The sequence below is a fragment of the Meles meles genome, chromosome 16, assembly GCF_922984935.1.
Source record: "Meles meles chromosome 16, mMelMel3.1 paternal haplotype, whole genome shotgun sequence".
NCBI lineage: Eukaryota > Metazoa > Chordata > Mammalia > Carnivora > Mustelidae > Meles > Meles meles.
The window spans coordinates 42,449,532-42,475,059 of NC_060081.1; the positions used below are offsets into that span (position 1 = coordinate 42,449,532).

General features: G+C 40.6%; 1 protein-coding gene across 1 annotated transcript in view; it reads right to left on the bottom strand.

Moving 5' to 3' along the window:
* MACROD2 (mono-ADP ribosylhydrolase 2) overlaps positions 1-25,528 on the bottom strand; it is a 2,072,211-nt gene that overhangs the window by 603,786 nt on the left and 1,442,897 nt on the right. The window lies entirely within an intron of this gene.

The window sequence follows — 25,528 nt, forward strand, 5'->3', positions numbered from 1 at the left end:
TAAGAATTGATCAGCTGTATAGAATTTATAATAAAGGGTATTACATATTCTTTTTTTTTTAAGATTTTATTTATTTTTTTTTTCTCATTTTATTTTTTCAGCGTAACAGTATTCATTCTTTTTGCACAACACCCAGTGCTCCATGCAAAACGTGCCCTCTCCATTACCCACCACCTGTTCCCCCAACCTCCCACCCCTGACCCTTCAAAACCCTCAGGTTGCCCCAACCTCCCACCCCTGACCCTTCAAAACCCTCAGGTTGTTTTTCAGAGTCCATAGTCTCTTATGGTTCGCTTCCCCTCCCCAATTTTATTTATTTTTTGACAGAGAGAGAGATCACAAGTAGGCAGAGACGTAGGCAGAGAGGAGGGGGAAGCAGGCTCCCTGCTGAGCAGAGCGTCTGATGCGGGACTTGATCCCAGGACCCTGAGATCATGACCTGAGCCGAAGGCAGCGGCTTAACCCACTGAGCCACCCAGGCGCCCAAGGGTATTACATATTCTATTCTTGTTTGTAAGTTGTGAGCTACACAGTCTTTTTATCAGTAAAATTTTTAAAAGTATATATATATATATACATATGCTCATTTTTTTTTTAAGTCAGTTTTTTTTTTACAGAGGCACTTCTGCTTAAACCATATGCAATGGACTGAATGTTTGTGTCTTCCCAAATTGACATGGTGAACCCCAATGTGATGGTATCTGGAGGTGGGGTCTTCGGGAGTTAGTTAGGGGGAGGGTGGAGACCCCACGATAGGGTTCTAGTTCTCATAAGAAGAGGAAGAGAGCTAGCACTCTGTGCTTTTCCCCTTCTGAAGACACAAGGAGAAGACAGCCATCTGCAAACCAGGAAAGGGGACGTCACCAAATACCAGATCTGTGAGTATGATGATCTTAGACTTCCTAACCTCCAGAACTGTGAGAAAGATATGTTGGTTGTTGAAGCCGCTCAGCCCAGGGCAATGTGTTAGAGTGGCCCAAACTGACTAAGACCCCATATTTTACCCAGCAATGTGTAAAGAATCCGGCTGAAAGAGTGGAGAACAAATGCGACTAGAGAGCTAGCTCTAATTTAGGCTATCTGATGGGGGAATGTGGTCTGAGCATAACAATGTCCTCTGAGCATAACAATGTCCTCTGCGAATGGACCTCTGTGTAAATTTAATCAAGTTGTTTTCATCTTTCCCGTATTTTTATTTTTCAGCTGAAAATGAAGGTGATAACGTTAACCATATAGAAATGTGCTGTAGAAATCGGATGATGGAGTTTTTAAAAAATGTGACTGACTGCGCTGCAGAACCCAAACACTGCAGCTGTGGTTGACTATAATACCAAATGTTATTGCTGAGCTCAATAATGATGGAATGTCTGTCTTTTTTCTTTATATCTTTGGGTTAAATGTGTACTACATTTTATTTTCTATAACATTTTTACAGACTACATGTTTATTCCCTTTACGTGGATGTACTATTTAAAAAGCCACAATTCATGTGATTTTGTTGTAGAAGGAGTTAATAATGGACTCTGTTAAGCTCACCTACAGGTCTGCAAAGTGATAGATTTCTTTTTTCTGTTCTTTTACTAGTAAATATTAATAAATGGGACAATTTCTAAATGGAATAGGAGCTACTTTTTAAATGAATTAATGAGTTCTTTTTTCTTTTCTTTTCTTTTCTTTTTTTGATTCTTTGGGTTCTGGAGGTGCCAATAAGATTGTGAGGAATGTTCTTGAATGATTCAATAAATCCAAGGATACAGAACAATGGAGAGATAGCATGAAACAAATTCTTCTGGAAATGTTCTAGTCTTTTTAAAGGCATTCACCAAGACCACTGACAGGCCTTTCTCTCAGCATAAAAACCAGCGGCAAGCTTACTGTAAGCAATTTGTTACTAATAGAAAGGGCCTCAGAGGTCAGGAATGGCCAACTTAAAAATACAAATACAAAGTAGAGAGGATTCAGGGTCATCCCTATCATTTTTGCCATGCTCATTCACATTCTGCTATGCCTTTTAAATGAAATAGAGGGAACTGAGCGTACAGTTCATGCCGCAGGAATTCCAGGAGAGTGAACTGAGCACATAAACCTCACCTGTCTTGTGTTTGAGACAGAGAAAGAGAGATGTTTCAGACCTGCTGCACCATCAAGCAGAGGCCAGAAGATACCATGATGTTTTAGGCAAGCAAGCCCACTTTAAACCCCACCTGGATGTCTTTCCAGTTCACCTTGTCCGGCACTTAACTGAACTTCCCTGGGCATCAGTTTCCTCCTTAGTAAATGGAAACTAAAGGGTCTGTGGGAGGAACATAGGACACTATATCTGACAGGTAGTAATATCTCCATCAAGCTCCACTTCGAGGGGAATTGGTGCCCTACACCAGTCTTGGCATTGTTGATACTTTGAACCAGATAATTCTTTGTTGTTAGGAGCTGTGTGGTGCACTGCGAGACAGTTGGTAGAATTCTTCGACTCTATCCACTTGATGACAGTGTTCTTCCCCCAGTTGTGACAATAAAAAAATATGCCTCAATCTTGTCAAAGGTTCCCTGGGGGGCCAAATCATCCCTGGAGGAGGAAAACTGCCCTACAGTCTGGGACCTAGACCTCAACCATGCTGTCAGCAGGTAGTCTCCAACAAAAACTTTTCCAGGACTGCCTCAGATGCAAAGGGCTACTCCACTCAGGGACCTACCCCTTTCCAGGACAGTCCACATCCAAAGACTAATTAATAGAGAGTAGAAAGGCTTGGCTCATCTTAGCTTAAAGCAGTGCAACACTGAAGGGCCTGACCAGCTCCAGAGCTCCTCTTTCCCTCTGCCCACTCCTGCTTCCCTCCCCTATCTTCCCCAGGTGTGATCCCAAGGGCACACCTAAATAAGCACCATGCACCCTAATCTTTGTCTCAGAGTCTCCTTCTTGGGGAACTGACCTAACTACCTTCTGCTTCCCTCTTAGGGCCAGTTATAGGAGTCTTTTTCCCATTAGATCTCGCAGAAGAGAACATACTGAACAGTTAATGGCAACTTGCATTTGCCTTACCTCCCAGCAGTATCTTGGAACCAATCATGTAACTTAGTAATTGAGTCTGAATGTACCAACTGCCTTGCCTGTTTTAACAAGGACAAATAGCTTCATCTGAAAATGACATCATTGCCTGGAATGTGAAGGCAAATGGTCGTGTAATGGAGGATGGCTTCAGCAATATTATTGCATTAATTCAAACAACAAAAAAAAGCAATGATAAAGCAGAGATGGAAATACAATATCATGGGGAAAGTTCACTTTATGTAAAATTCCTCTGTATATAATTCGTCCAAACTAAATCTCCTCCATTAATCATTTTTTACTGAGAGAGAGGGAGAGGGATGGAAGGAGGCAGGGACTGAGGAAGGGGAGAGAGAGAACAAGAGTGTGAAAGAGAGAGAGAGGGGGCTTGAGAAAGAAAGGGTGAGCAAGTGAGCTCACCTAAGGGATTTTACAGCGTATAGTCTGTGTTCGTCACCATAATAAATTTTTGATAGTGTCACCAGAAGTGAGTAGCATGGGATTTCTTTATTTCAAAGTTGTATTTAACATAACCACCTCCCACAAAAATCCTCTCCCATGGAAGAATGAAAGATTGTACCAAAACCCAGGCCAATTAGCCTGGTTTGTTTCAAGTGCACATCAGCACAGCAGTCACCTGTGGAACTTAGGGAATGATAGCACCAGCCTGATTTGTAAGGCTCCATATTCTCCTTCCAGAAGCCCAAGGAGCAAAAAGTCTCCATCCTAATCAGGCCCCAGCATACAGCCATCAGAAACTTGCTTCATAACACTTGACTTTTAGGCTTATTTTTCCAAGTCAACATGCACTTGCTCTCTTGGGGCAAAAGTAATCATTTGATTTGGAGGGTGAGAGGGGATTTTTCCTTTGTGAAATTATAGATTGAGCCACTAACTGGAAAATACTTCCTTAACCCAGCATGTTGGTTTCAAATACATTTGTAGAAACACTGAAATCCTTAGGGCTGTCGATTATGCCTCCCATCCTTTTGAATGTCTATTTCCACTCCTCCATTTGAGGGCAAGGAAAGAAACACCCCAGCATCTTCTTTATCTTGATTCTAACAGTGCCTCAAAACCAAAATGATAAGTCCTAAATCAACATCATAACCATCCCTTGCATTTCTCTGGCCCTTGATTCTTGGTTCATGCTTTCCTATAAAGTGGGAATTTCTTTCTCGCTTCTTCTTTTTTTTTTTTTTTAAGATTTTTATTTATTTATTTGACACACAGAGATCACAAGTAGGCAGAGAGGCAGGAAGAGAGAGAAAGGACAAAGCAGGCTCCCCGCTGAGCGGAGAGAGCCCTATGTAGGCCTGGATCCCAGGACCCTGAGATCATGACCCGAGCCGAAGGCAGAGGCTTTAACCCACTGAGCCACCCAGGTGCCCCTCTTTCTCGTTTCTGTATCCACCCTCATTGCCATCTACCCATTGCTTCTACAACAGTCTTGCCAGCTGTGTAGGATTGACTCCATCCTGAGCTGCACGGGAAGGTGTTGATTGACTTAACTAAGTAGCACACATCCCCCTTAGCCACAAAGAGAGAGTTGGAAAGTTCTGACATCAGTGAATTGTGGGTGTAAATTAACTGTAAAGTGCTCCCAGTCTTGAGAATCTTTCAATTGCTGAGCCAACACTTTCCTTCTTATTGAGTCAGTTTTAGTTAGATTTTCCATTATTTGCAAGCAAAAGCATGCTACCTGATACACCTTCCATTTGACTGTTTTTAATTACATATCCCATTTCACTGCGAAAGTTATCGATTGAAAGAAACATCATTATTTTGTTGTACTTTGTGTACCACTACGAAAGGAAAAGCTCTCTGAGTTGAAATACAACACGCGTTTTCTTATCATTTAGGATTTTTATTGCATACTTAATTGAAATTGTTATTTTGGATTTTTAAAGATAATTTCTTAAATCACATCTTGCTCTAGGGAGTAGATTAAAAAGAGATAAATTGGTTAAGTTTCCTAAAATTTATCCACCTGCAGCATCCAGTACCTCTAAATCATTTTCCACTACAGAGTCACAAGTAAGCGTTCTCTACAGTTCCATCCTTGTGCTCTCAAGATAGGTGTTGTTGATCCATTTCTTCACCAGTGCCCCTCTCTGGACTTCTTTTCCAAGCTTCTAACACTTTCTCTAAAAGTTTTGAATCTGGCTTCTTCTTTGTTGCCAAAAAAAAAGGTTTTCAGACAATAGCCAAACACACTACTCCCCCTCATATGGCCTCTAATTGGTTGGTTGGCTGAAAGTCAAGAGGTTGCAACTGCCCAGTCAGTCTACCAGGAACAGTAACCAAGTACACACATGTACAGACAGTGAAAACTCACCACGACTATGTTTGACTGTAAAACACCCCTGGGTATAGGTAGTATCCTACTTTCAGAGAAGATAAGATATGAGAAAGTGAGCATCTTAGAAATAGAGGAACATCAGGGTACCATTCTTTGTCTTTAGGTGTTTGGTTATCAGGATAGTGGGTTGTGCCACAATCCCTTTATCCAGAATGCAGAATACTTGAGTGTTTCTCAGACTGTGATAGGACTAACTCTAGGAGTATGCAAGATATTTTGAGGTGGCAAACAGACGGCCATTACTCATTTCAAAGTAATATCTACATATGATTTTGATATGTCCCATATCCCCATTACTTTTTCCAAGTCCTCATCTCTCCTTCTGTCTACATGCTTTACCATGTGATTTTACAGTTTCTCTATTAGGGGAGGAAGTCTTTTCTTTCTATTCCGGATGATGGACTTGAGCATATGACTTTATTTGGCCAATGGGATAATAGTAGACATGACATTTAGATTTGAACTTTTAAACTCCTGACTTTAGAGGAGAAGCATGAGAAGGACATACTTCATGTAGCCTGAGGCTGAGAGACAAGTAGAGTCTGAAACCAACCTAAGGCAGTTGTGTCCCAATGAGCCCACAGGTATATGAGCAAGGAAGTCATGCTTCTTATTATGTCACTAAGTTTTGGGGTTGTTTGTTACAAAGCATTACTGTGCCAATAGCAATGACATAAATATGCTAAAACTCTAAATTATTGTGAACACTTACAAAAAGGAATATTGGCTTTCCACTTAGGGTGATGATACAAAGTTTCCTATGAAAATAAAAATTCTTAAAGATTCAATTAAAATATTAGATGATCATCATATTAAGAAGTGGAATGTGAATGCTTAAAATTAGGGAAATACTGACGCAGCAAATAGAGATTTGAACTGAAAGGCAAGAGATCAGAGTCACTAATTAGCTATAAATCTGAGAGCCACTAGTGTATCTCCTCAGTGCTTCAGTTTTCCCATCTATGAAAGGAACAGAGTTGGATTAGATGGTTTATTCAGCTATTTAATTCTATGATGGTAAAAAATAGCCTCTTACGCTTTTCTACAGCTCAGGATAAAGATGACAGAGTCAGGCAATTTCATAGCATCCGGAATGCCTTACGCTGTTTGGACATGGGCGGTGGCATCATGGCAACAATGATGGCTGTCAGTTTTTTGAATTATTGTAATGTGCCAAGCACCAGACTAAGAGCTCTATGTATATTATCTGATTCAGTCTCGTGAAAAATCCTGTGATAAAGAACATATTACCCCTTTTCAATAAACATGGAGGATCAGTAAAGCCAAAAAAAGCAAACTCCCTCAAGGTCAGCGAAAGGAATGCTAACTAAGGGATTTATTATTTTTCAAAAGCAATAACTGATCCTATTTTTTTGCCTTTAATATTTCCTAATGATTCAAGTCATGCATGACTACATTCCCAAAGGCTCAAATGAGACTGGTGTAGGCAGAGAGCACTGAGAATTTCTCCTATAGCCACGTCCCTCCCTTCTTCTGACTCAACTAGAAGACCTTCCCCACAAGGCCCTCATGGTCCATAGTATGGTCAGCAGCATTCCACTCCATGAATTTACATGTTAAAGCCTAAATAAAATTGAATATTTTTCCGATCTCAGTCCTCCTGTCGCTTTCTACCACACTTTAAATAAAACTGGAAGCAAAGACCCATGGCCTTCAAGCTCCCAGTGATCTGGCTCCTCGCTTCCTCTGCACCCCCCCCCCCCCCCCCGCCTTTTTCCTTTGCTCACGGAGTTGCAGCCACACTGGCCTCCTTTTGTTCTCCAAACACACAAAACACAGTCCTGCTTCAGGGACTTTGGCCTCGCTGTCCCTACAGTCTGGCACATGTTCCTTTTAGATCTCTGATCAAATGTCACCTCCTCAAAGAGGCCCTTTCTGGCCTCTAGCTAAATTACTTTCTATTCCCTTAGGCTGCTTTGTATCCCTTTATGACTCCTACACCACCTGACACACAGTTGTTTGCTTGTTCTTTGTGTCCTCAACTTCAGTTCCCCCCACTGGCCTTTAACTCCCAAGAAGACTTTTGTTTTACTTGTTGTTGTATCACCAGCACTGAAAATGCAGACTGGAACTCAATAAATATCTGCCAAATGGTTGAATGAAAAAATAATGGAGTTAGATGGCATATATAAATATAGTTATATATTTTTTCCCTACATAAATTGGAACATGCATTGCGGTTTATGTTCTGAGATTAGCTTCTTTTCATGTCCTAGATCTTGGAGATCGTTCAATGTCAGTGCGTATTGATCCACCTCATGTTTCTAAGGTCTATGCACTATTCAATGGCATGGCTATGCTGTTTATCTAATATTGCCATATTGATGAATATATAGGGTATTCCTAAATTTTTCTATAATAACTCACAGCAAGGGGCACCTGGGTGGCTCTGTGGGTTAAGCCTCTGCCTTCGACTCAGGTCATGATCTCAGGGTCCTGGGATCGAGTCCCGCATCGGGCTCTCTGCTCAGCGGAGAGCCTGCTTCCTCTTCTCTCTCTGCTAGCCTCTCTGCCTACTTGTGATCTCTCTCTGTCAAATAAATAAAAAATTAAAAAAAAAAATAACTCACAGCGAGCATTCTTGACTATGCCTCTATGTACTTAACAGTATTCTCATAGGATCTATTTCTGGAAGTGAAATTAACTTATTTAACCATTGGGTTAAAGGAAAAGTACCTTTAAGTTTTTTAAAATATTGACAAACTACTACCCCCAACGTGTTTTTCTAATGTAAAACCTCTTCAATAGTAAAGAAGAGTCCTTATTTCACTTATCCCCTCCCCCCATTCCACGGGTGAATAGAGCAAAAGGATGCTGTCTGCTTAACAAATTGCACTGGAAAATGCAAATCACCGTACCTCCCACCTCCAAGGCTAAATAACCTGAAGGCCAAGGTCATTTAGAGGAGACTGTGAATGAGATCACATGGACTTGGCCAGTAAAGTGTCTGAAGTGCATTGTGCAAGCTCACCCAGGCACCATAATTATAAGCAATAACTTTGTTTTTGTTTTCTTCATTATACCTTGGAAATAGCTGTCATAAAGTCATTTATTGCCAGCTGCTTGCATGTTTATAACTACAACTCTGCACAGTATAAAACAAACTATTACATAGCTATGAATAGTAGCAGTCCTCTTCCAAACTTTATATTTTCTAAGAAGACAGCTGGATTAGTTCCACTGTGAATTTATTAGGATGCAAAATGTCAGAACCAGCAAAGAGAAAAACTTGCCTTTTGCCCGAGCTTGCTCACATGACTGCTGGAATGTTTTACTGTAAACTATACATATGTGAAAACAAGAACAGGTCACCATAAACCTGCTGAACCCAAAAGAATGTTCATTTTGCTCCAAAATGTCTACATCTGTAAACTCCCTTTATGCAGAAGCAGAGGGAAGAAACAAAGGTTAAGAAAGGAAAACAAAACCCTAAAAAACCTCTTATCGACAGCAAAACACTTGTGCAATATGAAAGCTCCTGCTGGAACAAAATGTCCCTAAAATGATGACTTCTCAAAAACCTAATTACCACTCATTTTATAAGTATCCCCTCTCCATCTTCCTTATAATTAAGCACATGCATCAGGCAGATGTTGCATCCCTGGCACCCAGGAGTGAGGAGTGTGTGGGAGGCTCTAAGGTGACCTTTCCTGGGCAGAGTCAGAGGCAACTGAGATTAGAGTCATCATTTCAGATCCCCTGAGAAGTAAATTAGCCCCTTGAGTGTGAATGGCCCATGGCCCTTAACCACTGCTGAGGGTCTAACTGTGCCTGCAAGGAGGAGCCTTCCTTGCTGAAGAAGTGGCCTAAACGACAAGGAAGAATTGTGTGCTCACAGGATTGAGGGACTAGATCACTGAAAGAATGGGACTTGAAGTACGATCTCCAGAGGACTTGTGGACCTTTGAGCTTTCCTCAGTGTGGCTATAAGGCAAGCTGTTTATGTCCCATCCTTTCCCACTGCCATGTGCCCTTGCCCTTGGTGCCCACCCCACCCCCACAACAACTATCATAGACCCCCTTCATTAGTGCTCTCAGAAAACAAAGAGGCTGGAAATCAGATCCCAGGGCTAACCCTGAACCAGTGATTGATGGGCAGGGTGTGGGAGGGTGTAAACACCAGCACACCTTTACCATACTGAGAAAAATGCTGAGTGTGACCATTATCATCTGGAGACTACCATCATTGGGTTTTACAGTCACTGGGATTTGGCCTGATGTCTACCCTTCCCTTCTAGTCCAGTGCCTCACATCTCACCTGTGTTTTTCTTGGGATTTTCCCAATAATCCCTTTTCCCTAAAGCCTCACCTAAGAGTCTGCTTCTGGAGAGACAATCCATGACATCTGTTGTTGTTATTTACCTTAATGCCACTAGCAGTAAAACTATTAAAGCGAAAGAGACCTCAGGGTTAATTCTGGGAGGACCTCAAAGGAAACAGAGCACATGGTTATCCCAAGTCAGTCTTGGTAAGCAGAAGCAGAAAAAGCAAATAAATCCTTGTGAAGCCACAGGAAGGAAGAAAGGACATCCTCAAGACTGTGAACAACTTGAGCAATTGAGATCTGGCTCAGAGACAAGGAGGGGCTGCCAAGGACATACAAGTGGGAGGAAATTCAGAAACTGACCACTCAGGGAGAAGCAGAAGGGGGTGGCCCTGGGGATCTCTGTGTTCCACGCAGAGTACAAGGCCCCAACCCAGATCGTGCATCATGTAAAGTTTTGTTAAACAAATACAAGGAGGTGTTATCATCCACTCATTGTTTCAAGTCAGTCTCTGGCTTCTCTTAATGGTATGTTATGTTTAATATTGATCTTAATTAGAAAGTTGAAGATTTGACTTCTAGAGAAACATTAAGAAAACCCATTAAGGGGCACCTGGGTGGCTCAGTGGGTTAAGCCGCTGCCTTCAGCTCAGGTCATGATCTCAGGTTCCTGGGATCGAGTCCCGCATCGGGCTCTCTGCTCAGCAGTGAGCCTGCTTCCCTCTCTCTCTCTCTCTGCCTGCCTCTCTGTCTACTTGTGATCTCTCTCTGTCAAATAAATAAATAAAATCTTTAAAAAAAAAAACCCATTAACAACAAAATAACCACAAACAAATAACCACAAATAACCACAAAACAAAAAACACAGGTGTTCTCATGGAACCCAGGAGCCCCAAAGCCTCAACACACATAGATGGTAAGGTGGTATTTTCTAAGAGTCTATGGACTGGGCACTATAGATAGAGTAACTCAACCATTTTCCTGTCAACCAGTCTCACAGCTCCTTCGCAGTGTGACTAGTGGTCTGCTAACAAACCAAACAGCTTTTAGAAGGAAGGGAGAGAACACATTCAACCAATAGTTACTGAAAGACTACAGATACAGACAGGGTACCAGGGTATCCAGAAGCTTCAGATATCCATCAGGTTCCTGTCTTCCTATGGCATAATAAAATAAATAGGAATAAAGATACCACCTAAGAAATTCTAAAGCTCCTGGGATATTTTAACATGGGCCTGGTTGTCTTTCCTCATAACCATGTAAGACTCAGAGGAGGCATTATTATTACTATCCCCAGATGGAATGAGTGATCTTCCGAATGCCATGCAATGGCCAAGAGGAAAAGCTTAGACAGAAGCTCCAATGTTCTTGACTCAAACAACTTCTTCTTCTCCTTCTTCTTCTCCTTCTTCTCCTTCTTCTCCTTCTTCTTCTTCTGCTTCTTCTGCTTCTTCTGCTTCTTCTTCTTCTTCTTCTTCTTCCTTTTTAAATATTTTAATTATTTACTTGAAAGAGAGAGAGAGAGAGTGAGAGGGTCAGAGGGAGAAGCAACTCCCTGCTGAGTAGGGAGCCCAATGTGGGACTCAATTCCAGGACTCCAGGATCATGATCTGAGGCGAAGGCATTGACCCAAACTTCTAAGCACTTCCTGCTCCAGAATAGAGTCAATGAGGTCAGGGTTGAAGAAGGAAGGTGGAGACAGGGGAAGAATCCATTCTGAGCATGCTCAATCCTTAGAAAAGACTAGTTGGAAATGAGAACTCTGTATCAGCATGAACATAATACAAAAAACCCTTCTAGGCTTAGCCACCAGATCTTATTTATTAAATCAGCTGTCAAACTGAAGATCAGGGTTACAGGGTAATTGAAGATTAGGACACTTTGGAATCACTGCTCTGTTCCATTCAGATGACTTTGAGAACGACTGTGTTATTCTATTCTGACCAAGGTTGTTTCTTCCCACTGCTGCACCAGACCGTTGTCATCCAGCCTGCATCCAGCTCATATCCAGCACAGACTCTCTCCCACTAAGATGAACTGAGGTCCTTTCCTGCCTATGCTTATTAATCTGTCACATGATTCGAGAGTGAGCGATTGCCAGGTTACCAACACATATGTAGGTTTTATTCCTGCAGACTTTTTGACATCTCTGTTCCATCTCTTTACAGTGTCAGTATGTTCTCTCCACAAATCGGGCAATTTCATTTCAGGCCCTCCATAATTTCATGGTGTGATCTTAAAACATCACATAGAAAAAGAGATGGTTTTCCTTATGAATAGAGCCACTTCTAAAGTCAATTATATATGCAAACACTTGACTCCATTTCATATTTATGGGAGACAGGTGAGACTCTATTGACAGTTGGTTGGGACCTAAACTACAGTGGTTTGTAAAGAATAAGGACTTTAAATAAAATGAGTTGTGATTATTCAGCTTGAGTCAATATGTAAAGGTAATAAATTCTTCTTTCCTTAGTCACAAAGGAAGACATTAGTCAAGCCTAATGCACACTTTATATTTAACAAGGGAATTAATTAGGAGATAATGACTAAGAAAGAGGTGTCTAAAGGACGCACCCTGTAGGAATGACTAAAATAAAGGGAAGCAAGAAAGGAAAAGGAAAAGGAAATTGATCGTAGTCATATTTCCCAAGTTCGAGAATTGCTACTCATGGCCTGAAAATGGCTGTGCTTTGTGGGCCATCAATCACTATGAGGAGTTTTATCAACTGGAGTCTTTTATGGAAATGAGCAAAAAGAAGAAGACTGGGAACATGCAGTCTGCAAGAAGATGTCTGACAGCTCAGGCCCCAGGATGTGAGTTATTTGTATACATTTCCCAGTGCTTCCTGCATTAATCCAAACAGAATTCTGCCAGAACCACAAGGAGGAGAGCAGGCAGCTGGCCTCCAAAGTATACACTGAGGGTCAGTGAATACACGGTTGTGTACACAGTTGGCTCCAGCACTGGGACATGAACAAATCATCAGGATGAACAGACCAAATTTTACAGAAAGTAACACACCAATTATTCACTAAGAAATAGTTAAAACTATATGTCTTTCTATTCTTAGGGAGTTAATTTAATATATGCACTAAGAGAGTCAATGAGAAGGTCATACATGCATTAATGCATAGATGGATGGGTGAAAAGATAGCAAGATGGAAGGATAGATAGGTAAATGGGAATGGAGCAAAACTTGATTTAGAAATGAATACTTTTAGGTATCACCAGCTCTGCTAGACTTTGACTTCATTTAAAGTCTAATTTCACAAAGTGAAGAATTTAATTTTTAACCACAATCTCACAGTTGCATCTACATTAAAGACAAACAAAATAAAAACCATCCATAACAGATTGTAACTCTGTCTCAGATGAAACTTATTACAGCCAAGTGTTATATTCCTTTCTAGTATGTGAAGGGATTTCTGCCCATTGCTTTTCCCTCTCCCTCCATGTTACTGTTCCTTCCTTTTGGGATTCATTGAAAGTGGGACATATCCTCAACATGGAAAACAATAGTTGCATTAATATAACAGATGTCACTTGATGTAATTGAGGAAGGTTTTTGAGGACACAGTAAGAAACCAATAATTAGGCAAGGATTCTATGCTAGAGAATCATTTCCTATAAGTTCCAAAGAGCTATTCAAGTTTCCTCCATCTTTTTCAATCAACATTTCATCATGAGATCTCTATTCCGTATCTAGCTGCAGAAGCTATAAATGATCCTTTTTGACCACTCTTCACACTACATTACTGCGCTTTAGTGTTACACTAAAAGCACAGGTATCCTACACATGCAATTCCCCTTGGCAGTTATCTGCTCCATCTACCCCATGCATGGCTCCCCTCCCTACCATCCCTGATAAGGTTCAAATAGGCTCCACCTGAACTTCTCCTGGGATGGGGGTTCACTGCTTCTGAAGGTGAATGGACCACTGCTTCTCAAACTTCAATGTGCTTCTACTCAACTGAGCATCTTTCTCAAACGCAAAGTCTGATTAGGTAGATCTGTGGCAGGCTGAGATTATGCGTTTCCAACAGTCTCCCAGGTAATGCTAATGTTATTGATCTGGGTACAGTTATAGTGGCACATGGCTAAGCAATAATATCACTTCAAGTTCTACTTTTCAAGATAACATTGAGTTAACCCCAACCCAGGGAAGGCTGGGAGGAAATTATTGTTCCACTTAACACATGGATACCTGAAGCGGCAGAGCTTCCAAAACTACGCACAAGTCAGTAACAAACCAGGAAGAGGGCAGATGATGAAGCCCATGCTCTTCCCTCCACTTCTGCACTTTTCCACAAAACTGTCCTATTTAAACACCTGCCTCCTTTCGTCATGATAAGTACCCTTGTCCTCCTGCTCACATGAAATGTCAACCCCTGAGTCTCAACAGTTTCCTGGTGGGACTATTTTGTCTGTTTCTATCTGTACATGTCGCTTGTATATTTTAGATCCACAGTCAGTGTATTCCAGAAACTTGGACTAGAACAGGTCTAAAACATTAATGTGGAGGCAAGTCACCAGGAGATCTTGTTAAAAGCAGATTCTGATTCAATAGGTCTGGGGTGAGGTCTTAGTTTCTGCATTTGTAATAAACTCCTAGATGATACTAAGGCTGCTGATCTTTGGACTCCACTTTAGGGAACAAGAGGTGAGATTATTACCCACAAAACTTGCCCACATTTGATTTCTTTGCTCATGTTGACGCTTATGTCCAGAAAACTTATGATGCAAGCAACAGGCAACTTGACTTCAAGCAGAACTCAATATGTGTGTGTGTGTGTGTGTGTGTGTGTGTGTGTGTGTATTCTTTTGTAATTTAGAAAAATCCAGCAGTAGGCATTGCTTTAGGTGAGGCTTGAAGCAGTCTCTCATGATGCTTCCAATTACTATACTAAGTGACAGACTTAGGCTAATTGGTTGGTATGAAACACATGTATATACATATGTAGCTGTGAACATGCTATCTGGTGAGGCAGAGGTCAAGAAGTAGGTCAGGTGCTCTTTTTATTTTTTTGGCTGAGACAAAATCTGAAACATCCTCTCTTGTCAAAATTGCAAGTGGATTTTTTCTTGGGTTGAGAGGAAATCCCTATGTAATAATTGCTGAGAACTACTTCTGCTCCAAAAACTATAATTCTGAGAAACTTTCAAGAACTTGATCATACTTAGAAGGCACTGATTATTAAGGACAAAAACAAAAAAAAAAAACAAAAAACGTCATGACCATATAAATTCTTGTGTCCTGCCTTTAGATTAAAACATAAATCACGGGGCGCCTGGGTGGCTCAGAGGATTAAAGCCTCTGCCTTTGGCTCAGGTCATGATCCCAGGGTCCTGGGATTGAGCCCCGCATCTGGCTCTCTGCTCAGCAGGGAGCTGGCTTCCTCCTCTCTCTCTGCCTGGCTCTCTGCCTACTTGTGATTTCTGTCTGTCAAATAAATAAATAAAATCTAAAACAACAACAACAACAAAAAAACATAAATCACCCAACAATTAATAATTTTTTTAAAATAGCATTCAAGATTCTCTGAAATCTCAATCCAGTATTTAATATCCCTTCCCAACACATATAAATGTTTTCCCTTGTGCCATATTTCCTTCCCTTCTACTACTTCCCCTCTACTCTTCCCTTGCTTTGATTTGGTATGATGGAGTCATCCTTAATGAGGCACACTGCACCATTTTCATAGGACTGGAGCTCCTAATCAATGACTGTAGAGAAGTTACTAAGGCAATGGAAAAACAAAAGTTTCTGTTTCCTTTCGCTATGGTATATTTTCCATAGTCTGGGTGCTCCAATCCTTCCATTCAGAATTCTGACGTGCCTTGGAATCTTAAGACTCATTTTCATTCACCTTTGATGTACAGCAAAACTTGCAAAAAAAAAAAAAAGTTTCCTATTTCTATAAGAAACGTCATGACATTTGCATTCTGCAGTGAAGGCACAAGCTTGCAAGATTATGTTGATGTAATGGTGACTCTGCTATCACATCCGGGAATTGAAATGATAGAAGAAAAATGCTAATATGTTCACTAGATGAAATCAAGGAAAGGTACTTATTTATAATTATGGATCTTTATTCTATTTTTCTCTTCTCAAATAAAAATATACAGTATTTTCTAGTTACTTATGGTAAGGGATATTTTTGGAAAATTATTAGCAATGCAGATATGAACATCCCTGGATACATTTTATTAGGGAGATTTTTAAGTACGTAATGACTTGTCTACAATACTTTATGATCTTTCATAAATGGGTCATTTGTCCAGATAAGAAATTTAGTGTAGAATGAACATAGAGTTATATTTGGATCTTAATTACACAGGCCAGAACCACTAGCAAAGTCATTAGACATAATAATTCCTAAGCTTCCCAGAAGAAAGGATTGATCAGAGGAAACCTCAGTGGGTCCCTTTTCCAACTTTAAGAGGCCTAAAATTTTACCCCACTTTTTCTTAATAATTTATACAGTGCAGTGTCTGTGGTTAAGATTTCAGAGAACTATTAATTTCCAGGTGGAAAAGAGAGTCTGGGTCTACAGAGACCACACAAGCTTGGAAGACTGATGTAAATATCTGAATAAATCAGTCATAATAGAAATCATTTTAGGCAAGGGTTTTCTTTAACCAACACTGTGCTGATGTTTTATTCACTTACCCCATACACGTCGATGTTTTAGTTACTGCATTATTACTAATTGACAAGAAATGGTGTGATTTAAAGGCAACACATAAAGGGTATTAAATAACTATTACATGGATTGGATTTTGTTTCCTTCTTGATCTCCCTCCCCCCCATTTCAACTTTTTTTTTTCCATTAGTACATATGCAAAATTAAGTCCCTTTGAATTTGCTTAGCTTCTATTCTGCAAATCATTATTTGTCTCATTAACACAAAATTATAGTGCATTTCGGGGCTCCAACTGGTAGCAATCACTAGTATTTTCACAACTCTTTTCCAATAGCAGCTGCACCTTTGGAGAAATAATGAGAAACTAATAACCATCGATTTAGCACCCAAACTTTTCAGGCATTCTTGGTCACCCTCTAGATAGTGAGCATTGGGAGCAATGAAGAAGGCAGGAAGGAGAGTGTTAGGAGGTAGTAGGAGCCTCCACACAGCTGACGGTGTGTCAAAAGGCAAGGAATATCAACAGTCACGAAGACCCTTCAAATCCCATTTCAATGCTGCCACGGAAACAGAAGTGAGCCAAAAAGGGGCACATCCTCTTGCTGACTGGGACTCCACTTCAGAGAGTAGTACAGAAACTTTATGGATTAGAAAATGAAGGAAGGATAAGTTTGTAAAACAACAACAACAACAAAACACTGGTGTTTCCCATTAGACCATATTTTCTCTTAGCTCCGTATGGACTCTCAAAACTCAACTGTAGTCAAAGAATAAAATCATCACCATTTTTAGGTACAGTATGAAGCACTAGCTAAGTAATTTGGAGACAGTTCTAACACCAACATATGAGGCTTAATGTATTGCATATGAGTTTGATGATCACTTTTTTTTCTTTAAGGTTTATTCACACTCACGCAATCAGAGTTTTATCTTAGACTTTCAAGGACTGATGAGGAAAATTTAATGAAAAATCTATAGCGGAATGCAGCCTTTCAAAATTTACCTGAGAAGGGGGATGAGATAAGGGGATATGGAATAGGATTTTCAAAATCTGATTTTTTTTTTCATTAACGGATAAAATCAGTTCTGGAAAATGCCTAAACTTAGTCCTTTAACAAAGTAAAAACATCAATACTGTATGTGAAGAATATTAAGATTTTCTTTACCAAAATTTCAGACTAAGGATAAAAGGAAATTTCAAGTTAATGAAATATTTTTCCAGGGAAGAGATATGATGATTTCCAAAGAGTTTCTATTGTCTCGGAATACTGTCCAGGTTGTGATTTGGTTTTTAAAAGTGTGTGTGTGTGTGTGTGTGTGTGTGTGTGTGTGTGCGCGCATCTAAGCACATACCCTGGAGACAATTGGTTAAGGTAAAGTACCCTAATCAGGTATTTTCCTCCAGACATGGCTATACCAACATATCAACCATCACTATCCAGTAGAAGAGGATTAGTTAACAAGCAAATGAGATATTAGACATAATCCCTTACTGGTGAAGTGAGAGGTGTTCAAGATACGTAGCTGGCTCAAGAGACTGTCCAGGGCCTGTCCCCTTTTCATGAACAATGTATGAGAATCTACAGATTCTGGAAAGCTTGGCCACTGAAGATTTTGAGAGCCGGCAGGTCATGATCTCAGGGTCCTGGGATCAAGCCCCGCATCGGGCTCTCTGCTCCACAGGAAGCCTGCTTCCCCCGTCTCTCTGCCTGCCTCTCTGCGTACTTGTGATCTCTCTCTCTCTGTGTCAAATAAATAAATTTAAAAAAAAAAAAAAAAAAAAAAAAAAGATTTTGAGAGCCGGGCTGAGGTCCACGGCTCTGACGATACTATTACACACTGGATGGACAACTCCATGGCCTGCCCTGCTAAGAGGATTGTGTTCACAATGAATGTTTCCTGGAAGGTGTTTGTTGCAGTCCCTGCAGACGGAGGAGCACCACTAAGTTTACAGGAGAAGACTAGATGACTATTTTTACGACTGCTTGCTAATGGATGTTAGTGTGTGTGACAGATATCAGCCTGAGAACTGCTTATATTTTTAACATAGAGTTTGATATAGCTGTGAGATATCAGTAGAACATTTTCACCTCTATCTTTCACCTCTACCAGAGGCTAACAGTATTTGTCAAGTGAACTTGATGACTGTTGATGGAGCTGAAAGTTATGGGCAGAAACACAGTAATAAAGGTGGAGCAGTGTGCTGGAGAGACTGACTCAGGAGTGGGCATGAGATAGCCAGTGTTTCCCAAATACACCCAAGGGACGAGGGAAAAAAAAAAGAGAGAGAAAGAAAGAAAAGAATCAGAAAACTAGAGAAGAACCAACCCTGATCAAGACATTAAACAAGTGGGCCAGATGTAAATATCCCCAGTTCTGAGACTGCTCCTGTGTCTGTTTCCTTAGTCTTGGCTATCACTCTAAGACACTGCTGATGCCCCACCCACTGCCCCTTAAAGTTTCCGTTCCCATGACCATCAGTGCCTTCTCATCGTTAGCCCCTGGGAGTCTCTAACCATGGACAGGTGAAGAAAGCAAGGGGATAATATAAGATGGGATAGTTCCGAGATGCACTCCATGCAGTCTGTCAGAGGCTCTCATGGGAGTGAGCCCTTGTTGGCCACAGCAGTAACCTGTGCTGGCTTTCTGCTCTCCCTTTTGTCCCTACCCTATTCCCCCATCAGTAGTCCTAGCATCACCTCCAAAATTAATTACATGCGTTCAGCTAGTCACCATGTGTGGTTTCGGGGAAAATCGAGCCTCCGATATATGCTCATATTAGGTACACGTGCTCTAATATTAGTGCCCATATTAAACATGCATTCTAAATAAACCACCTTAATTCTCCCAGAGACATGAACGAATAGTCCCTTCTCTTTATTGCTATTTCTGCATTCTATTGCCATGTTGTTGTTCTCCTGCTTGGAAGAATTATAAACTACAGCATTGTGACTCCTGGAACTGCATATAATCACTATTCAAGAGGAAAAATGAATTGCAAAATAAAAACCTTCCTTGCAACTTGATATACAGAAGATAAAGGCAAGGAAGTGGAGAAGTGAAATCTTAGGCAAGCTTGATCCTCAATCACATTAATTTCACCATAAAAATGATGAGGAAGAGCTTTGGGATATGTATCATAGTATCATTTGGTCCCGAGTAAAGGTGATTTTATTGCACTAAGCTTTGCAGATCATCCATTTGCACACAGCTGACCTATATCCAACCAGAATTGGCTTCCGTGGGAGCTTTAAAATAATAGTAATAATAATAACACTAATAATAAACTGATTTTGTCATAGCTTTTATTATCAGTTGTAGTTAAGGAAAGGCAGAGAAGAAAAGAGGCTCAATGTATTAATACTTGGTTAGCTAACGAGCCAAAGAGATATTAGAAATCATTCTTCATTGGCAAAATGAGTGGGGTTCAAGATATGTAGTTGGGATTGAAGCTCAGGAATAAAACTCCCCTGGCCTGATGATCTGGAGACAACTATTTACTGTGCGACCACAGAGATTTCCCCGAAGCTATTAGAACAGATAAAAATGACACCACTTTCACAAACCAACTTGCTTCACCTTTTAAGAAATTCTCTCCAGATTTCCTTTGCCAGACCTGCTCAAAGATAAATAGAAACATGACTCTCAGACAAATATTTATAGGTCTCAGCACCACGGAGCTCTCTCCTTTCAGTAATATTTTGTGTATTTCTACGGAGGCACACTCATGGCTGCTGAAAGATGTCATCTCTGGAGGGGAAGGGCCAGAGGTCATCTTTAATGTGGTTTTATCCCACTGATCTCAGTGGCTGAACAGGAGGGAGAGCTTTCATTTAGTGATGTCTCTGCTCCAATCCACTTCTTCTGGTATCTTCCCATGCTTTACCCTTTCCCCGTTTAAGGTCACAAGTGAGATGAGAAGATGTGGCTTGCATGGAAGAATGGATAAAAAAGAGAAACTTCAAAAAGCAAAGGACTGTTAGAAAAACATGTATTTTTATTTTATGAGGTCTAGGACAAACCTCCATCAGCGAGCAAATACTACCAAGGCTAGGAGCTATATAATCAGATAAATGCTCTCAAATACTCTAAGGACTTTCACTCTGCACAGCCAGACCCTGTCATCTGCCAAGACCAGGAGGTTAAGCTGAGGTTCACAAAGGACTCTGCCGAAGAAAGCATTTGTGTCTAAATCATACAGCCTTCACGAGGACATTCCATCTAGGGCACGTCAGAGTTGATTTTTTTTTTTAAATTCCCTTAAAATAAGTTTCTGGTTTCAAATACATGAGATCCTTGAAATCTAACATAATTCCTGCCCATTTCTTGCCTCATTTTGCCTAGGAATTTTTTTTTTTAAATCAGCAAAATTAAATGACTACCCTGGGTTCTATTTCTTAATGGAATATTTGGAAGTAATATTCCAAAAACCTGAAGTTAGGTTTTTGGGATGGAACTTTTCTTAAGCTAGATGTCTCACTGGGCTGAGAGATCTTTGGATCTTGCTGTCACTAGCTCTGAGACCCTGAGGAAACAAGGTCACGTCTCTCTGGTCCTCCGTTGCTTAATGTGGAGAATGAGGAGGTCACACTAGGTCACCTATAAACCTGATCCCCCAGTCTGATGGTCTATGATTCAAATAAGTATAGCTAATCTTCACAGAGCACTTACTGTGTGCTCTGCAGTATTCCAAAAGTAATAAATGGATTACTCACTTAATTCTCCCTACAAGCCCATAACGTAGGTGCCTTTTTTTAATCATTGGCCACATCTTATGGTTGAGGAAACCAAGGTACAATGGGGTTCTGTGTCTTAGGTAAGATCACATTCCCAGACTCTGTGAGTCAGTCTGCCTCTAGAGAATGCCTTCTTAATCACCAGGCCGACTGCTCTCTGGCTATCTCTGACCTCCTCAGTGCTGTCCTAAGAGTCAAAGGCCTACAGACACAAGATGTCTCTGGTTGGGTTTCCCCAAAAGCAGACACTGAAATTAAGATTTTGGGGAAAAGTGTGTTATGTGGGAGATGATTTCAAGAAAGCCCTGTGAAGAGGAAGAAGAATAGGGCATGGCAGAGAGGAAAGCCAGTGAGCGCAGTGTACCTGAATGGATGGGTTACCACTGTGGATTACTGGGGCTCCATCCTGCTGGGGGCGCTCCGAGGAACTGGGCAGAGCACAGCCTGGAGTCTTCTACTGAGGGGTGAATTAGACAGGATATTTACGGGCCAGTTCCCATGCTGACTGGCTAGCTCTCTGCAGTTCTGGCCTGTCTGTACTTGAGCAGAGCATACCCTTTTGGCTAGAGAACAGACTCCTCTAGGCCTGAGGGACAGGGAATCTTCAGCAAGTACAGGAACAGGTAGGCTGAGCTGCAAAGGTAAGGTCCTGACAGAATCTGCTACAGCCGACTAGGAAGAGCGGGAGCCAGTACTCACATTCAGGCCATTTGGCTCCAGTTCTTGGCCTCGAAGGGGCAAATCAGCTATGCTGACAACTGCGTGGGCTGGAAAACCAATAAGGGGGAGAAACAGCCTTGCTCAATCTCCCTCCCAGAGTTTCTCTGCCAGCCAGTCTTGTCTGCCCGGTACAAGGGAAGGATCCTGAGCCATTGTCTTGTTGGGTTTAATTCGAGATTCGACACATCCCATGATTTATAAGAGGCCTGGGATACTTAATGAGCTTGATCTGTGCCTTGAGCTAACTGCATCTCCCTGTGCTCAGCTGCTATCGATTAAAAATAAACACTGGTTTTGTTTATCCTGGACAATTTGTTTGTCTTCTCCACAAATGTTCCATTAGCTATCAGACTCATTTTTTAGTTCAATTGCCAGGACTAGTAAAGTTTGTGTTAAGTGCAAAATGATACATGCCTGCCATTTGTTTTCAAGTTGAAAGCATTTAAAAAACATTTTTAGTACAACTTTTCATCTTTTAATTAAAAAATAAAACCCAGTTCGATCTTATTACTCTGTAAGAGAACATTTCACCAGTAAAAGATATTCCCCAAGGACTCTAAGAAAAAGAACAAATATATTATTATAATATGATTAATCCATATTAAAGATTCTCTTATTAAGGAAGGTCAGGGAGGCTCATTTGGTAGCATGCTTAGAGCAGAGCCAGGAGATCAAAGGTTGTCATTATTTGACATTTATAGACCTGGCAGCAGAATATGATGAAGTACTTGAGTGAGCAAACTGGACATGACCTAACAGCCCAATAAAACAATGCCGGACAGTTGCACTAAGCATTGCCATCACTCCCTCCGTCATCTTATCCTCATATTACACTGCAGGTGATTCAAAGGTAAATGACAACTGTAACATCAAAGGACCTCATGGGTTCCATGAGAATAAGATGACCAAATGGTTGCAGCTTCAGGCAAGCCGGGTACGGAAATGAGCTGTCAAGGCCAGAGGGGACAACCCTTTCCTCTCCAAAGCCCCCAGCCCATATTCTCTTGCATAGCCAGGTATTTCTGTTTATTTACTTAGCTGATCATGTACTGATTGAGACTTTATTGTGTTCCAGACACTGAGAAGGGCTGATGTTATTTTGGTGAGCAAAAGCAGGCGAGTTCCTACACTCAACAACTTCAAAATCTGGCAGGAAAAGACAATTAAGTGAAAGAAGCACACCAGCGTGAAAATGTACCTGTAAGAGTTATGGGGCAGAACTGCAAGACAAGAGAGCATACGGTTGGGCCATTTGACCTGATTATGAAGGTCAGGGTAGAAAGATTTCCCTGAGGCAATGATGTATGATCTAAGAATCATAAGATGAGGAGAAATTAACTAGACAAGAAGTGTAAGGAACACATTCCCAGGGTAGGGAAAGCACGTACAACCGTCCTGTGTTGGGAGGCGGTGGGAAGCACAAGGTTTAGGATAGAGCTGGAGCACAGACATCAAGAGAAGCACAGCCCTGGATGGGACCGGAAAGACTTACCTGGGGATTTTTGCTTTTATCTGGAATAGTACCTCATTGGGGAGTATCTTCCTATCATTCCTGGAGGCTGGCCCACATCGATGTGCTAATGTGATTGCATGTCCTCTTTGTGCAACAGGAGATGTTTGAGGGCTGATGCAAAGCCTTATTTGTTGTCTCCTCTACACTTTAGCACCATAACCAGTTTAGTCTATTTTTTTATTTCATTGAAATAAAATTAACATATGATAGAATTCACACTCTCAAGTGTACAATTCAGCGGTCGTTAGTATATTCACAACTCGTACATCCATCACCTAATTCCATAACACTTCCATCATTCAAAACAAAAACAAAAACCTGGCGCTGATGAGCAGTCACTCACCATTCTCCTGTCTCCGCAGGACCTGGTGACCTCTAATCTACATTCCGTCTTTGGATTGGCCTACTCTAGACATTGCATACAATGCAATCATAAAAGATGTGGCCTTTTTTTTTGGTCTAGATTCTTTTACGTAGCATATTTTCAAGGTTCAACCATATGGTACCATGAATCGGTACTTCATTCACTTTTATGGCTGAATATGCCACATTTGTCATATCTGTTCATCAGCTGATAGACATTTGGGTTGTTTCCACTTTTTGGCTATTATAAGCAGTGGTGCCATCAATCGTCATATACAGGTATTTGTATGAATACCTGTTTTTTTATTATCATGTTCAGTGAGTCACTGTATCATTAGTTTTTTATATAGTATTCAATGATTCACTAGTTGTGTATAACACCCAGTGCTTATCACAACATGTGCTTTCAATTCTTAGTTATTTGCAGGATTAGAAGTGCTGGGTCAGGGGTGCCTGGGTGGCTCAGTGGGTTAAAGCCTCTGCCTTCAGCTCAGGTCATGATACCAGGGTCCTGGGTTCAAGCCCCGCATCTGGCTCTCTGCTCAGCGGGGAACCTGCTTCCTCCTCTCTCTCTGCCTGCCTCTCTGCCTACTTGTGGTCTCTGTCTGTCAAATAAATAAATAAATAAATAAATAAATAAAAAAGAATTGCTGGGTCATATGGTAATTCTGTGTGTAACTTTTTAAGGAACTTTTACCGGTTTTCTATAGCAGCCTGTATCATTTTACATTTCCACCAGCAATGTATGAGTTCCATTTTCCCCCATATCCTTGCCAAAGTACTTGTTACTGTCTGCTTTTTTTGATTATAGACAGTCTAGTAGGTGTGAAATGTAATCTCACTGTGGTTTCGATTTGAATTTTCTAACAATGAACACTTTTTCATGTGCTTATTGGCCATTTGTCCATCTTTGGATAAATGTCTATTCAAATTCTATGCCCATTTAAAAAAAAATGGATGGTTTGTCTTTTTGTTGTTGAATTGTAGTAATGACTACTAGAACCCTTATAAGAGATACAAATTGTAGGGACACATGGGTGGCTCAGTCAGTTAACCGTCTGTCTCTGGCTCAGGTCATGATCCCAGGTGCTGGGATTGAGTCCCTTGTCAGGTTTCTTGCTCAGTCAGGAGCCTACTTCTCCCTCTGCCTGCTGCTCGCCCTGATTTGTGCTCTCTCTCACTCTGACAAATAAATAAATAAAATTTAAAAAAAAAAAGACATGAAATGTAAATATTTCCTCCCATTCATTTCAGTTTCTTGTCAGTATTCTCTGGTATACAAAAGTTTATTTTTGATGAAGTCCAGTTTATCTATTTTTTTCTTTGCTTTATTGTGCTATTGGTGTCATATTTAAGATACTCTTGTCTAACCCAACATCACAAAGATTCACATCTGTTTCCTTTTAAGAGTTTTATGGTTTTAGTTCTTATGTTTAAGTCTTAGATCTCTGCTGAGTTCCTTTTTTGTAGATGTTGTGAGACAGGGGTCCAAATTTTTTTTTTTTTTTTTTTTGGCATGTCGCTGTCTAGTTGACCCAACATCATTTGTTGAAAAGACTATTCTTTGACCATTGATCACCTTGTGTCTTTGTGAAAAAATTGAGTATACATATGTAGTTATATATTTATATATAAGTATATTACATTGACTTATATACATTAATGAATATATGTACACACACACATATATATATCTATATACATCCCTCTCTATATATCTTGATTACTATAACTTCACAGTAAATATTGAAATCAAGAATTGCAAATCCTCTGATTTTATTTTTTTATATAAAGACTTATTTTATTTATTTTAGAGAGAAAGAGAGAGAGCACACACAAGTGGGAGGGGAGGGGC